General features: G+C 47.4%; 1 protein-coding gene across 13 annotated transcripts in view; it reads left to right on the forward strand.

The window, feature by feature from the left end:
* Positions 1-17,520, forward strand: part of TANC1 (tetratricopeptide repeat, ankyrin repeat and coiled-coil containing 1) — a 263,670-nt gene that overhangs the window by 230,790 nt on the left and 15,360 nt on the right. The gene's annotated exons all lie outside the window — the stretch shown is intronic.

The raw sequence follows: 17,520 nt of genomic DNA on the forward strand, positions 1-17,520 counted from the left end.
TCCAAAGAAGGAGCTGGGTGTGCTCCCAGGCGCAGAGAAAGTACAGAATTCCAGCGGAGTTGGATTATGTCTATGGGTAAAAGTATGTGGATTGAAATATTGCCTAATTCTTTATGGAGTCCTTCCCCTTCCCTTTTAAATAGTACAGGCTGCTCTATAATTTGGTGAAAGAAAAGTTTCCATCACATTCCAAATGATGTGGTGGGCAGCAGTGTTGCTGAGTGGATAGGAGCATGACTGCTGACAGCCAAAAGGTCCAAACCCCTGTTCTTTCATTGCCTAGTGATAAGAGCCTCCTGGGGCACTTGGGCTTAGACATTCTGATTCACTAGGGGGAAAGCCCAGGATTTGATTTTCTTAACAAGCATCTCAAGTCATTTCAGGTTACTCCTAGCTCCCTGCAGAGCTGTCTAGAAAGCCTGACATAGAGTGACACACAGTGAGAGGTACCCATGAAGACGATGGACATCAGGTCTAGCAGCCATGACATCACACATTTAGCTCAAGTGAGAATTTCTAACATTTTAATATTCAAGATGTCTTTTTTATTTGGAAGAAAATTCCAGAGAAGGGCTGACTTTGAAGGCTTTGTTTGAGCTCTCTTCTCTCAATGACCAGTCCTGAATTGCATTATCATCCTGCTTGAGAATCTGCCCATCAGTTGATGGCTAAAGACACACATGAGAAACAACAGACTTCCCACCAGTCTTTATCTAGATCAGAATTCTTGGCACAGTTTGGCTGGATTCTCTACTTCAGGATCTTACCAGGCTCCTAATTGGGTATTGGCTGGGGCTGTGTTCTCGTCAGAGACTCCACTGGGGAAAGACCCACTTCCAAGCTCTCAGCTGTTGGCAGAATTCATCTCCTTGTAGTTGTCTCTCGGGTCTTAATGAAAAGGTAAACAGTAACTTGGCCCCTCCCTTCCAAAGCCTCATGAGTAACCTTCAGACCACTTTGCAACCTGGGAAGCAGTTCACACTCTTCCTCACCAGGCATCAGGGTGAATTTCATCAGGCAAGAGTTTACTTGAGACACTTGTTAAAATTTAAACCAAGAAGAGGCAAGCTAAGTGCTGTTTTTCAGGCTTAGCCACAGTGGCTTTCTGTGGACTGCATGTCAACAAAATCCACCTTGCCTTCTCTGCATTTTTCTGTCTGGTACCTTTCTCTTGTGTGTGTCTCTTCAAAGACAACCACTATCGTCTACTGCCCCAAGCCCTCCTACTTTCCAGGCCTGCATTTGTCAGAGGAATACCTTGAAATCTTGCAGGGGGTTTCAGCTGAGAGAACATCTGCAAATACAGGTCTTTACACAAATGTATACTGCATGCTCTGGAATGTGACATCCGTGTTTTGGGATTTGGCCACATGGGGTCTGTTACCGACCCTAAATGTGGGAATGAAGGCAGATGAGGCATCGTACAGAGAACTGAAGGCCTTGAGAGTGAATGGGTCAGCTCACAGTCCTAGATCTCACCAAGGCTCAACTTCAAGCCATGGGCCCCGGGATTCCCCAGCCTGTGTGGCTGTACTGCTGTGTGCATTGTTGCTCGTTGCTATAGGGACCCACAGAAGGGAAAGTAGTGGTTTTGCATCCTGTTCTCGTTTGGTCCTCATTCCTGGGTGTAGTCAGTGGTGTTTTGTGTCCAAAACACTCTAGGATGGACTGTATCTGTCCCTAGCCACAGCACAAGGATAGGATCCCAAGAGTAATACTTATCTGGGATGTGGGAAGGTGGCAGAAAAACTGGAAGCTTTGTGTGGATAACAGTTCATTATTTATTTTGAAACCTTAAGTATGTTTACACAAGTCTGTCCAGCATAGATTTAGCTGTGAACAGCTTGGCTTTAAAATGCTAGCTGATGAGGTGACAAGGCAGAGCTTCCTCGTCTGTTTTGACTCACCTGCCTGCCTTTGAACAGCCTGTGGTTTTCCTGCAGGGATACCCCCGTTAGGAGGACAGCTACCTGCCCATCTCTTCTCTGCCATTGCCAGAGCCAGTGGCGCAGGAGCTAAATTCATGCACAAATTCTTCCTCCAGTTTTCTGCTAGGAGAGCCTTGCAATTCAGTGAATCTGTTCCACATGGCAGAAGTGTGGTTGTCATGCCTGTTGCTGATTGGAAGCGGTGGGTTCTTGGTTAGGAAGAATGACGGCCACCAGCCAGGGAACAGCAGCCCCGTGGAGGTCCCCCTTACTCAGGCCGTCAGTGTGGTGGCACTGGGCACAGCAGCAGCCCTCCACCCTCAGAGCCCTGCACATCTGGCTGCTGGTGACCCTGAGTCAATGAATGTCATCACAGAAGTAGGTGGCTCCTGTGTTAGGTTGCAGGAGATAAGAAAATGTACAATAGAATTTTAAGACATTCATAAAAAATGGGAACAGTATTTAGTTTAGGGGTTTATTGCAATCAACCCACAGCCTTTAGAAAACTTGCAGACTGTCTCTACTGGTTTTGGAGAGCAGAGGGCTTAACTTGTTTAAGTTTCTGTTTTCACCAGCATCCAGGACCATTTGGTTTTTGTCTGTCCAATGTTTAGGGACCAGCCATTCAGAACTCAGTTCTGTCGTTCCAGTAGCTCTCAAGCTCTCCCTCTCTGCATGCATCCTCCCCACCCTCAAACAAAAGGCTCTAGTGGAGAATAAGTAGTATGATCCATTCATCAGAAGAACGCTCAGAGCAGATGATGAATGCCTGCATCTAACAGTACCACCCTCAGGATGCCAAGGCTCTTGGCTCGGTGATATTCACAGACTCAGTCAGTGTCTGTTTCGTAGTTTCTCGGCAGCCTGAAACATGGTGAGAACCCACCAGATGCTTATGGCATCTGTTTCAGGCATTCCACAGCTGTGACAACTCCATGCTGCCTCCCAAAAAGTTCTGGCTACACTGAGTTACTATCTCCATGTCAGTGTTTGCTGTGAATCAGCCCAAGCCGAAATGACCAGAGATGCTTAGCTGGTGACCTCATGATGCTGTGGATTGGCAGAAGGACTGTGTTTGCAAGTTCCAGGCCACACTCAAGTGTGTGAGCCTGCTTGTGGGCTTCTGGTTAGAACCTTGCTCTGAATAGAAGAGAACAGAGGCCCTTCTGCTCCAGCACTTGCCATTCAGGCAGATGGTCCTGTCTGGTATCAGAGCCTTAACCCTCTCCACTCCCTTGGCTCACTTTCCAGTTCCCTTCGTAGGACTTACCATCAGTACATCTTATTCGATAGGCTTTTTTTTTTTTTTTTTTTTTTTTTTTTTTTTGAGAGACAGAGTCTCACTGTGTCACCAGGCTAGAGTGCTGTGGTGCAATCTTGGCTCACTGCAACCTCCAACTCCCTGGTTCAAGGGCTTCTCCTGCCTCAGCCTCCCAAGTAGCTGGGATTACAGGCATGCACCACCACGCCAAGCTAATTTTTGTATTTTTAGTAGAGATGGGGTTTCACTGTGTTGGCCAGGATGGTCTCCATCTCCTGACCTCATGATCCACCCACCTCGGCCTCCCAGAGTGGTGGGATTACAGGCGTGAGCCACCACGCCCAGCCTTGATAGGCTTATTTGATGTGGCTTATTTGATAGGAGGCTGCTTTTCCCAAATTGTGAGCTTTTCTGGGTTTGTTTTTTGAGACAGGGTCTCACTCTGTCACCCATGTTGGAGTGCAGTGGCACAATGACAGTTCACTGCAGCATCTGCCTCCCCACACTCAGGTGCTCCTCCCACCTTGGGCTCCTGAGTAGCTAGCACTACAGGCATGAGCCACCACACCTGGCTAATTTTTGTATTTTTTTGTAGAGATGCAAAACATGGGGATTCGCCATGTTGCCTAGGCTGGTCTCAAACCCCTGGGCTCAAGCAGTCCTCCTGACTCAGCCTCCCAAAGTGCTGGGATTACAGGCATGAGCCACCACACCCAGCCAGTCATGGGCTTTGTGAGGGCAGAAATTACCCTGTCTCTTGTCCACACCATTGTGTATGGCAACTGTCCGTTCTAGTGCTGCCCAATAGAACTTTCCATAATAATGGAAGTGGTGTCTGTTTTGTCCAGCATGGTAGCTACTAGCCACATGTGGCTATTGAGTACTTGAAATGTGACTTGTGCAACTGAGGAACAATAGTTTAATCTCATCTTAATTTATCTAAATTACATGTGACAGGTGGCCACCAAATTGGACAGTGCAGGTATAGCCTGGTCCTTGTCATATAGGTATTGACCAGGTGGACAAGTGGATTTAAATGAAACAAAGTCATATTTTTAGTGAGGGAGATGTTCACTTGCAGAAAAATTTGGGAGAAATACCTGTGGTTGGAGGGGGAGCAGTAAGGGGCCTGGTCACTCATAAAGACCCCGTGTCCTGATTTCTTGGTGTCCTAGCTCAGACCATGCTCTGTTGGACTCCAAGATGGCTCAGATCCTCTCGCCAAGTCCTCGGTGGGGCACCTGTGCTGAGGGCATGGTGGGCTGCTGGTTTGGATCTTTGGGAACGCAGCTAATAGCCAAGCATGGTGTGGGCATAGCCCCATCTGTGTCCATAACATCTCCCTCTCTGCAGCCTGGGTGTGCTGTGTCCTCATGCTGGTCTCTGGCAGTCGTCCTGCCCTGTCATGGTCACCTCCTCAGAGGTCCTTCTGTTTGGAAGAAGGTCACCAGCACACCCAGAGCCCCATGCTTCATGCACAGGACCCTGGCGGCTCCCCAGGGCTACGCTTCCCTAATTTCTGGAAGGGGATGCCCTATCAGAGTTGGTTAAAAGTGTGACTGAAATACTTCATGTGAAGTGTTTTTATGTTAAGTCAGTACTATTTTAATTGTTGAATACTTTCTAAAGGAGTTTAGTCAGGTAAATAATTTTTATTGCCAAAGCTACTATTTGCCTCTGTTCCTAAGATGGGCCAGATTTTCTCCGCTGTGAACTGAATGGGCTATTTAGCTGCATCGTAGGCCTCCCTTTGTGTAGCACGTTGAAGCAATTCCACTCGGCGTGTGTGCTCACCGTAGTTTACTGTTCACTAATTCTGGATGGAATTTTGGACAGAACCTGGCTCCCTCTGGATCTTGAGCCTCAGGCAGTGCCCTGCAGCTGGGGTGGGTGTTTCCAGGCCCCTCTTGGGGGTGGGGTCCTCACACCTGTTTCCAAATTGGGCTGAGAAGCTGGGTCCTGTTGTGTTTGACACTTTGATGATTTTCGTTTCCCTCTTGTTTCCATGGGACTGCTTTCCTTTCCCCTTTTGTGGCTCTTTTGGCTTCAGTCACAGGGAGGCCCCAGGCGTGGACGGTGGGCTTCCCACATCCAAGGCTGCCTCAGACCACAGGGAGCTGGATGCCTAATTACTATTGGTGTAAAAATGACCCGTTCTTCATTTGAAGTTACCTTAGGCATTTTGGAGAGAGAAGGGGCTGTTCTTTGGTAAGAATGTAAAATAAATGTCAGGCCTACTGGATTGAGCCTTGCGGTCACATATACAGCCATCCCCCACATAATGATGTTTCTGTCAGCAATGGACTGCATGTGAGAAGGTGTTCCCATACAATACTGTGTCTTTATTTTTTCTATGTTGCCACTTTTTGTATGTTTTGTTACACAAGTACCACCGTGTTACAGCTGCCTACAGTATCCACTACAGAAACAGGCTGTACAGGTTAGCAGTTTAGGAGCAAAAGGCTGTACCATATAGTCTAGGCATGTAGTAGGCTACACCATCGAAGTTTGTGTAAGTCCACTATGTGGTGTTAGCACAATGATACAATCACCTAATGACTCATTTCTCAGGATGCATCCCTGTCATTAATGACGTGTGGCCTTTCTCAGGAAGTATCCACCTCATTAGGTGATGCATGCACATCTCAGGACAGAATTTCAGGTGAGAGATTGGAAGGAAAGCGTTTGCCCATGGCTTGTTGGGGCACGTGGAGAATATGTGTTACATGGAACGCACATGGAGGATGCTGTAGAGAAAACTGTGACTTGCTGTCATACACTGAATTTTTCAGAGGTCCTGAGCATGTCACCAGTACTGGTTTTGGAAATTTTTTATCAAGGCATTCCCTCCTCTGCAAGTGTTTGTTCTAAGAAGGTTCAGTAAGATTAGTGGGCATGGAAGTCCAGTCTGCTGTCAGTCAGGACTATCCTCAGCAAAGCAACACGATGGGGAGTAAGCCAGTACCCTCAAGGGTGCGTGGGAGGGACCACCCAGGATCCTGAAAGGAGCAAGATGGGGTGGGGTGACCCTGTGCCCTGTAAGGGGAGGGACAAAGTGGGGTTACCAACATGGAAGGAGGGTAACAGGGCTCTGGATGGAGGAGGATGTGTATGGGGGTCCTCCAAACAGTGGAGGCAGATAGGGGATCAGAACTGAGGGGGCTGGGTTTGTCCATACCCTATCCTCCTGGTCTCACAGACCCCTGGGTTTTGCCCCTGATGTGGGTGGGTTCCGGAGACCACTCCTCTCTGCAAAGAAGGCAGAGGGGTCAGGTCAGCATGTCCCCACCCTGTAGGGCAGGCTGAGTGGCCAGCAGTGAGCAGGTAGAAACCCAGGGGTGGTGTCTCAAGCACGAACAAATTAGCCCCTTGACCACCTTCATCAAGCTGTTCTTGCTGTACAGAGTCCATTTTTCTAGTGAGTGATTCCTGAGTATTTAATAAAAAATACTTCTGCCTTCAACAGAAAAATGTATTCATTCATATTTTGGGAAGGATTACACTCCCACAGAAAAATCATCCTTGTTTCTTCTTGAAATGATATTTGGATTCTTTCTGTGTTTTGGGGGCCAGATGTGAGGTTGTGTAAAATGCTTTTGTGGAAATGCCCCCTTTTTACACTGAGACCTCATGTGGTGTCCTGGCATGTAACGAAGTCCTCAGCACAAGCTTAGCCCTTACCGAGAGGAGAGAGAGAACCTTATGCCTGCTTTAAATAACTTGGTGTGTAACCCAGCCTTCCACATGCGAACATTCTCAGCACACTTTAGAAGTGACAGCTGTCCAAAGGTCCAGTCTTCTCATGGATTCTTAGAAGAACAAAGTCTGTATGAAAGATGGCTTATGTTGTTGATCTTTTAGGAAATTATTTTTAAATCGAGGTTACATTATTTATAGCACACACATTATTCCTCAAAGGATTTGAAGAGACTTACTTGAAATGATGCAGATAAGAACTTTAAAACACTAAGTCAGGAATAGGACATGAGGAACCGCTCAAACATTCGTGCCATGGCATACTAAATTGAGCTACTACTGTGGCTGTGGAATGCCATGTGGCCAGAATTAGAGGGGAACACAATCCTTGTAAACCATTTTTATTGTCCATGGGAGAAATCGCAGCAGTTCCTCAGAAAAAGAGAAGCACTTTCTGGTACTTTCATTCTAAACAACTCTCATAGAAGGCTGTTGGATGCTTTAGATATTTTTAAAGGTGACTTCCTGGAGGCAGCATTGTAGGAGCTAAGAACTCAGACTGGCCAGGTGCAGTGGCTCACGCCTGTAATCCCAGCACTTTGGGAGACTGAGGCGGGTGGATCACGAGGTCAGGAGTTCAAGACCAGTCTGGCCAACATGGTGAAACCCTGTCTCTACTAAAAACACAAAAACTAGCCAGGCATGGTGGCGGGTACCTGTAATCTCAGCTACTCAGGAGGCTGAGTCAGGGAATTCCTTGAACCCAGGAGGCAGAGGTTGCAGTGAGCCGAGATCGCGCCACTGTACTCCAGCCTGGGCGACTGAGCAACACTTGTCTCAAAAAAAAAAAAAAAACAAACTCAGACTTAGCCACACTCCCTCTAGCTGTGGGACCTTAAGTAAGTGGTTTAATTTCTGAGGCTTATTTTCCTCATCTGTAACAGAGAACTAAGAGTAGTGCTTGCCTCATAGAAGTTGATTGTGTTCACTGAATTTATGAATATGGAGGACCAAGAGCATCGTGTAGGCAGCCCTTTACAAATGGCGTGGTATGTTATTTAAATCCAATAGCATCTTCCTGTTTTAATCAAGAGCATGACTTCAGGTCCATTCAGTTGCTTGGGTTAAATTTCTGATACTGACACTGATTCCCTTTGTGATTTGGGGCAGATGATGTAACCCCTGTGACTCAGTTATTTCACCTCAGTAACATGGGCATCATCATGACACCTGGTTCAAAAGGTTCTTAACAAGATTAAATGAGAATCCACCCAGGGTATTTTGTGCAGCTCTCAGCAGTTGATACGTGTTGATACAGTGCTATGTATTGTCAGGGTTGTGATAAGTTGATTAATATTATTAATATAATATGTTAATGTATGCTATACATTTGTCAGTTGAATAAGTGGATGTATAAGTGATGGAATCTTCAATTTTGCAATTACTTTGGAAGACGGAGTCATAAGTGAAGGATGGAAAAGAAAGGAATTTTGATCACACACGTGAAGTCCTGTTTACAGGTGCAGTTACACATTTTATTTTTTAAAAGAAGTTGGCAATTTGAGGTTCCTGTTTAATCTTGAATGCACATACAGGCTGACAGTGTTTTTACAGTAGAATTTGTAACATGGTCAGGAGTGTTCTGGTTACCCAGATTTGGATTTTGCCCTGTATTCACCTCTGTTAGACAGCTCGGTGAAAATGGGGTCATGTCTGTCGGCAGAGGGAGCCACATTTTTCCATGATGCTTGGTTGATGCCTGTTGCCTTATAACACAGAATCCCCATACTTGGCCCCAGCCAGGCTGCTTCTGCAGGCCCCATCATGGCCATTGGGAGATCTGGCCCTCCTGGGAGAGTTTTGCCAAATGGGAAACAATAAGGAAGGTGTTCAAAACCACAACTTCTTAAATTCGTGCATGAGATAGTTCTGAGAGATGCATCCTTAGGCGATTTGGTCATTGCGTGAACATCCTCCAGTGTACTTACACAAGCCTGGATGGCACAGCCTATTGCTCCCAGACTCCAAGCCTGTACAGCATATTGCTGTACTGAACACTGTAGGCAGCTATAACACAAAGGTAAATAAACATGTCTAAACATAGAGAAGGTATAAAAATATGGTATTATCATCTTATGAGACCACTGTGCTATTGTATACGCAGTCTGTCGCTGACTGAAACATCATCACACAGCATATGACTGTACCTGGGCAGTGCTGGCTTCCCATTTGTGAGGTCACTGAGCAGCAGCGCCCCAGCCTGCAGAAGCTTCAGTTGAAGCTGGCAGTGTTGGAGGCTTGTCCCAGACCCCAAGGCTTGGGGTGTTTGTCTCCCAGTGCAAGTACAGTTTTCTGGAAGAGCCATCTTGATTATCTTTCATTTTATCCTTTAAATTGTTGAGGATTAGGTTAGATAACTGCCTCGTCTTTGTAGAGGTGAAAAATTTATAGCTCTTGGAAAGTATGTTCTTCTTTCTAATAGAAGCCTTCCCCTCCCTCAGAGACGGGAGGAAATGCCTAACAAAGAACACAGTGAAGCTATGAAATGTGGCTTCTGTAAATCTTAGTCCTATTTCTAGAAGGGGGGGCGGGGAGGCACATTGCCTGGCCTTTTGGGGAAAGGTTGCTGCTTTCAGCCAGGGGATGTGGGGGCCAGCTTCCCTGAGGCCCTCAGTGTGACGGCCGAGCTCCCAGTGGCAGCAAAGCGAGGCTGACCGGTCAGCCGCCATATAGCCACTTAGAGTCAGTTACAAAGGCAGGGTGGGCAGTCATTCCCAGAGTTTAAAAAAAAAAAAAAATCCTAAAATCCCTCATTACATTTTACCATTGAGATAAAGTAGCTGAGAAATGTGCAGTGTGTCAGGCACACTCTTTCCTGGTGTTCTCTGCCTTTACAGTTGAGCAGGGTGTGGCCATCGGGCCTGCCGCTGAGGGTCAAGCATCACTGCCTTCACCACATCTCACAGTTCTCACCTTGGCCACAATTAGATGACATTTATGAGAACCCTGCTGCTTTCAATTAATGTTGACACTCATTTTTTTCATTTTCCACTCATTTTTTAAAATATGGGAGAGGCCAGGATAATAGGAAGTAAATTGCACACGTGAATACAAGCAAGTAAATTGCACATGTGAATATAAGCATACAAGCAGAGCCCAGCCACCCTGCCCTGCCCTGCCCGCAGTGCCCTCTCAGCTAGCAGGAAGTGGGTTCTGCAGGTACAAGCTGTTCTCTGGAGGTACTCAGTTCCAGTTTGCAGAATGGTTTTCATACATCCGTGGGTAATGCATGAAAAGGTCATAGTCTGCCAGCGGGAAGCTGCTTCTGTGTGCGCTGACCCTGCCGCCCTTCTCTCCAAGCCCCCAAGTTGGGTCCAAAAGTAAATGTGGGTGGGAATACAGACCCATTGTTGTGATCTGTAAGCCAAGCGATCCTGAGCCTGGGCAGCACATCCTGTGAATTTGAGTGACAGATCTGCTGTAAAATTTTAGGAATAGCCCTGTTTGTGGAATGACTGTGTCCCCGGCAAGTTGACAATTGAGTTTTTGCAAATCAAATCTTTTCCCAGAGAACTTTAATATATAAGAGATTCCTGCAAACCATCCATTTTATGGTGCAAAAAGCTCTCTCACTGCTGTTTCCAATACGTTCAGATTGTTGTCAGGTTTTGTTTGTTTTTTGTTTTTTTTTTTTTGAGATGGTGTCTTGCTCTTTCACCAGGCTGGAGTGCAGTGGCGAGATCTCGGCTCACTGCAAGCTCTGCCTCCCGGGTTCAAGTGATTCTCCTGCCTCAGCTTTCCCGAGTAGCTGGGATTACAGGAATGTGTCATCACACCCAGCTAATTTTTGTACTTTTAATAGAGACAGGGTTTCACCATGTTGGCCAGAATGGTCTCGATCTCTTGACCTCGTGATCTGATCTGCACGCCTCGGCATCCCAAAGTGCTGGGATTACAGGCATGAGCCACCATGCCCGATTTTTTAATTTTTTTTTTTTTTTTTAAGATGGAGTCTTGCTCTGTCACCCAGGCTGGAGTACAATGGCACAATCTCAGCTCACTGCAACCTCCGCCTCCCAGGTTCAAACGATTCTCTTGCTCAGCCTCCCGAGTAGCTGGGATTATAGGTGCGTGCCACCACTCCCGGCTAATTTTTGTATTTTTAGTAGAGGCAGGGTTTCACCATGTTGGCCAGGCTGGTCTTGAACTCCTGACCTCAGGTGACTTGCCTGCCACAGCCTCCCAAAGTGCTAGGATTACAGGCGTGAGCCACTGCACCCAGCCAGTCAGGTTGTTCTTAAAATGAACGTCTGCCATTACAAACCTACTTGCCTTCTCAAGACAGGACAGTGTTGCTGAGGTGAAATTATTCAGATCATCAGAAAATATATGCTTTCATGGGAATCTAATTCACAAATGCCATCTTGTTAAGGATTTTACAACTAGAAGAAATTGTGTGCAATTTGAGTCCTAAAAAGTGCCATCTGTTCACGTTGATTTTTGAGCTCCCATTTCATACCAAGTCTTTTTTTCTCCATCTTTGTATTTCATTGGCCAGAAGGCAAGGTACTGCCCATAGCAAAGCATTCTCTTCTCCTGCCCTCCCCTGCCCTCTTTTCCTTCGGGTCAGGTGGGGTGCATTAACCCTCAGTGGAGCCTGGTGGGCAGCACCAGAGGTCAGCCTTTGCAGCAGAATAGCTGGAATTCCTGAGCATAATTTAGCCATGGTTCTGTTTGCTTAAGCATGTGGGTGGCTATTCTTCAGTCTCTCTTGTTTCCGTATATGGTGTTCGTAAGTCCCTGTGGCTGCTAAAACTTGAGATCCCCTGAAAATGGCAGAGCCTCAGGAGTTCGCCGTGATGGCCCCAGAATACTCAATCTGCTTAGAAAAAGGAAAACACAGATCATGTTGTCTGTCTGCATCATTTGTAAACGAGAGCCTTGTCAGGAATTTGTGTGTAGAACGTGATCTGTTTTAAGCCTGAGCAAAGTCTGCCTGTGCTTACAGGTTTTTAGTTGCCTCAAGAGGGAGTCACCAAATACATAGCAAGGGTTGTGAAGGAAAAGGAGGAGGACAGGGTCCAACCCAGTTGCCATGCCCCGGGTGGCGCACTCGCCCCTTGTCAGTTGCTCCAACTTGTGGTTTCTCTGACGCCCCTGTGAAACAGAGGTCCCTATTTTTAGTGCTGGACTGTCATTTCTGATGTGCTGCTGTTGCAAAAATTCAGTAGCAGCTTTAACAGAAATCCTGATTTAAAGGCCCCGTTTATAATGTAGATGAAGCTTGTTTACCAAATAAAAGAGCAGAATGCTGTGGTGGATTGGCTGCTTCAGATCTCATCAAATGGAAGAGTCCTGTGTTTATTCCTTTGCATGGCGTCATGCAAAGGCCCTGCCTCTACGTGGAGCCCATGCATCTTTGTTTTGATTCATTCCTCCTTCTGGTCAACCAGGGAGAGGAGGAAGAGGGAGTTGTTCCTTGCCTAGAGGAAAATGGCAGAGCAGCAGCAGATCCAGGTAGTGGTTCAATACCCAGATCTTCCAGCGTAAGAATCACACGTGTTCAGGGTCACAATCAAATCAATCCAGAAAATGTATATTGTAGGAGAGGAAGAAATCACTTCATCCCTACCCTTCACAGTTCTTGGGACAGACTGCAGCAACGAAAGACATATTAACACAAACAGAAGTTGAATAGTAGGTATATCTTGTGTTGTATCCATGGGAGATACCCAGAGAAATGAGTCAGTGTCCAAGAGGTGGCTTAGATTTTAGGCTTAAAAACCATCATCCTGGCTGGGCACGGTGGCTCACGCCTGTAATCCCAGCATTTTGGAAGGCCAAGGCAGGCAGATCCACGAGGTCAAGAGTTGGAGACCATCCTGGCCAACATGGTGAAACCCTGTCTCTACTAAAAATACAAAAATTAGCCAGGCGTGGTGGCACACACCGTAATCCTAGCTACCCAGGAGGCTGAGGCAGGAAAATGGGGTGAACCCAGGAGGCGGAGGTTGCAGTGAGCCGAGATTGTGCTACTGCACTCCAGCCTGGGTGACAGGGCGAGACACCGTCTCAAAAAAAAAAAAAAAAAAATTTCCCTGAAACAAAGATAAATGGTTTGGGGAAGGCCAGTTATGGGGAGGTACCCAAGAAAAGCAGTTAACAAAGGTAAGGTTTGAGAGCCAGATTCTCCACTGATAGAAATCTCTAGTGATGTAGTCATCCTTCTCTTCTTGGTATAGAAAGGAAGACACCCATGAATTTTGTCTTACAAGAGGATAACTTATCTGTTTTGGGGATATCTCCTGTGTCTGCAGTCTCTCAAAATAATCAACTCAAAATCTTTATGTGAAAAGGCATATTTTGGGGTGGCATATTCTGGTCTCTCACAATATAAAGGTACCCCAAGCCTTACGTTAGTAGGAATCATTAACATTATCATCGTGGCAGGAAGAGACTACAGCGGGAATTACTGGGACAGCAGGGACCAGAACTGGTTTGTGTAGATTCTCAGAGTATAGATAGGATCACATTGGACCCTGGTTTCCAAACATTTTAGGTATGGGAACCCCCCCCACCTCTGTCTCAGTGCGTCGGTATGTAAAACTGACATAAATACCATTCTGCTAATGGTATTTATGTCAGTTTTACATACCGACACGCTGAGATGAAGTTTAAATGTCTGCTCAGTAAGGGCAATGGGCCTGTTTGCATAACACAAATATGAATGGTACCTGCAGTCCAGATCAGCTGTAGCATCCCTGCCCTTCAATATTTTGTTCTGGTTGCACTGTCTTGAAAGAATCCACTTCGTCATCCAGATCAGTGATGCAGATGGCAATTGTTGTTAAGAACGGCTCTTCCTGTAGTTCTAAGAAATTATCTGACTAGAAAGATGACAGGAAAAGCACTATGATGAGACTGCCCAGTGATAAGTTATTCTGGGCACCCATGGTAATGCGCTGGGCCCCAAGGTATTAGAATTTAGTAACAGCGGCCGGGCACAGTGGCTCGCACCTGTAATCCCAGCACTTTGGGAGGCCAAGGTGGGCAGATCACCTGAGGTCAGGAGTTCAAGACCAGCCTGGCCAACATGGTGAAACCCCATCTCTACTAAAAATATAAAAATCAGCTGGGCTTGGGGGCTCATGCCTGTAATCCCAGCTACTCGGGAGGCTGAGGCAGGAGAATCCCTGAACCTGGGAGGTGGAGGTTGCAGTGAGCCAAGATTGCACCACTGCACTCCAGCCTGGGCAACAGAGCAAGATCCTGTCTCAAAAAAAAAAAAAAGGGGGGGGGAATTTAGTAACAGCAAATGTTGTGGTGGTTGGGTGGGGGGTGGGTATTGTGTTTGTTACAAATTTTTAAATAAGTTGCATTTAAAAAATGAAATTTGGACTAAGCATTTGCGGAAACTTTGGCCTCTTCATAACTCTGGTCAGGCTCAACTCTTTAGCTTTCTGCAGGGGAAAATTGAAGCTCACAGACCTTGAGGATTTGCCAAGGTCACACATAGCAACTGGGACTAGATCATATCTTCAGGTGTCTTGTCCTGTGTTACATCCTGGACCTTAGGACTCCAGAGCTGAGCAGTCTCTCACCTGCTGAGAACCATGGTGCACAGGCCCCCTGTGCCCTCCACTAGGGTGACTCACTGAACACACATGTTGGTACCAGCACTGACTTCTCATGAGGACCTTGGCTTGGTTTACCAGCTACCTCCTTGGAGAGCTGCAAGGGACTATGTCCCAGTGCATGTGAAGGACTGTTCTACCACAGAGAACTGAAGTTGTTACGCCTCTTGGAAAAATATTGTAGCATCAGGTGTCAGAGCATCTTGACAGCTGGCAGATGCCTGCTCCCTCTGGTGCTCAGATAAGGCCTGGGGAGCTGGGAATCAGCTCCTGACTTGTTACCTCCTCTGGTCCACCACCGCTTTAGTGCTGTCTGCTGCAAACATAGATCAAGAGGCTTGAGGACATCCAACAGGACAGAGCCCTTTAAATGCATTTTTCTGGAGAAATATGGTGGCCTCCTTTCTGAAAAGAAATAGGCCATCATCTGGATGGTGAGGAATAGGGCGTGGAACGTTCGGAATCAGCCAGGCCTACAGACTGGCCCTGAGCTCCCTGGGCTGCCATGTAAACTCTTATGAGGGGCTGGTCTGTGATGAGGCCACTGAAGAAGGTCCCCTCACCGCTGAGGTCCACACTGACTGAGGACCAGAAGCAAAGTGAGAGCTGCCTTACCCTTCTGGAAGGATGGAGAAGGGTATGCTTTCCCCATGGTCATCCTGGACCTAACCCTTACATTCTTAGGTCCACAAGACCAGGACTGCCTGCTGCCCACGCTTACTCCCTCACTTTCCAGTGACGAGGCCCCAGATAGAACGCAGAGCTCAGGTGATCCATGGGAGAGATGTGGCTACCTCTCTGTGACATGTGAAGAGGTGAGGTTGCCAGCCACACTGCACCATGACCCTAAGGACAGTCGGTAGAGACTGTTCAGTAGGAGAGCTAGTTTCTTGCAGGGAGATAACAGGTTTGCCTTTTGTGTATGTGGCTCCTGGAGGTTAAACCATGGCCATGCTGATTGGTGTGACCAGAGGAGGTCACAAATCAGCAACAGACTCCCAGCTTCCCTGGGCATTATTGTAGGCACCAGAGGAAGCAGGCATCTGTGAGCTGCTCTGAGGGGTGTCAAAGAAGACAGGCAGACCAAGGGGTGCATGCAGACACCAGCATCACTGAGCCCTTGGCTCCCGGGGCTTAGCTCTGAGACCCGAGCTCAGAAGGTGCGCAGGAGACAAACCAGGTCCCGCCCTTGCTAATCGGAAGCCCACAGGTGACCCTCTTCCGAGATGGCTGTCGTGGCACTCTGCTTTTGAACTATGTATGAACAAAATCCTCTGTGTGTTTTCTTTTGGGTTTGGTTTCTTTCAATCCTTGTTAAGTTTGTGAGACTGACATGGTCAGTCGTGTTTAGCCGCGTGGTGTTTATTTTTGTAGACATGTAGTGTTCTGCTGATTGACTGTGCCACTTTCTTGAAGCTTGCTAATGATGATGATGGTTGTTTGGATTGTTTGCAGCCCAGGGTGCGGTGAGCATTTTTGCTTGTGTTTCTGGTGCACCCTGAGAGTGCCTGCAGGGTGCATCTCTGCAAGTGGGTTGCTGGGTGGGGAGATACACCCGTCTTCAACTTACTTGTAGCGTCAGCCTGTTTTCCAGAGCAGCCACCATGCACCTTTCTGCTAGCAGGGTGCAAGCTTTCCTGTTGTTCCGCATCCATCTCTCGTTAGTAAGCCTGGTTACTAATGGGGCTTGGTGCTCTTCATAGGCTCCCTGGCATGGGGACCACACCTTTTGAAGGCCCGTTCTTGTGTTGCCCCATTTTCAGCCTGAGAGGTCTGTCTGCCTGACTGACTTGTAAGAAGACTTCCCTATTCTGGAAACTGGAAATATATAGGTTCGAGGCTGTATTTAGAAACAGAGCCGTCCCAGGCACGTGCTGGGAATAGAGCCAGGGTGCTGCACTCCATCTCCTTCCTCTCTCCAGAGGAATAGCCATCCCTCGCCACTCAGCCTTTTCCTGGCCTCTGGTCCCACCAAAGAGCTGATCCTCCTGGCCTGGGGTTGTTTCTGCCACCTCCTCCATCCTCCTCTCTAGACAATGATTCTTGCGATGAGCAGAAGCAACTCTTCGAACTACACCCCCTGCTTATTACCCCCAAATTAAGAATCGGGGAGTGGGGAGGCCCAGGCTGATGGGAGGGTGTCGTGAGTACCCCGCCTCGTTGTCCTTTCTCCTTGCATGCCATTTTTCTTTCATCCTTAGCTGACTTCCTGCAGCACCACCACGACAGTGGGCAGCTCATTGCCTCTGGGCCAGCATGTTCACTCGGGCCCTCTACAGTTGGATCTTCTTTTCTTTCTTGACTTTCTTAACCCTGAATCTTGACTTGTTAAAGAGATTCTTTAACAAGGGGGGAGTGACATGCACTCTAGACTGCCTCAGTGATTATTCTTGTTGAATGAAATTTTATGATTTTAGGGTAAGAGGCCAAACTAGACAATAATACCAACCTGTGTTTGCATTGCACTGTATTCTGGTTATCTCTTCCTGAGAAAAACAAAAACAAAACTTAGCCACCTCTGAATCCACAGTTTGGGCCGGGCATGGTGGGGATGGCTCACCTCTGCTCACATGGCTTTAGCTGGGGCAGCTTGACCCAGGCTGGTGGATCCCCTTCCAGATGGGACATGCATGTGGCTGGCTGGCTGGTGCTGGCTGTCTGCTGGGAGCCCATCTGGAACTGGCAGCCATGCCCAGGCCTCAGTTCTTCTCTCTGTGGGTCTCACCACAGGACTGCTTGGGCTTCCTCTCAGCATGGCATCCGGGCTCCGAGAAAGAGTGTTCAAGGAAGTGCAAGCAGCCCATCTCTTAGGACCTGGGCCTTGGCATGCACACAGAATTGGTTCTGCTGTGTTCTGTTGGTCAAAGCTGTCACAGAGCCCCCGCAGGTTCAAAGGGGGAGGACATATAGACCCCATCTCCCACTGGGGGAGAGAACTGTTAAAGAATTTCTGGCTATCTGTGCTCCACCACACGCTAACAGATTCCCCTCCATGTGACTT

This window comes from Gorilla gorilla, chromosome 11 (assembly GCF_029281585.2).
Source record: "Gorilla gorilla gorilla isolate KB3781 chromosome 11, NHGRI_mGorGor1-v2.1_pri, whole genome shotgun sequence".
Lineage (NCBI taxonomy): Eukaryota > Metazoa > Chordata > Mammalia > Primates > Hominidae > Gorilla > Gorilla gorilla.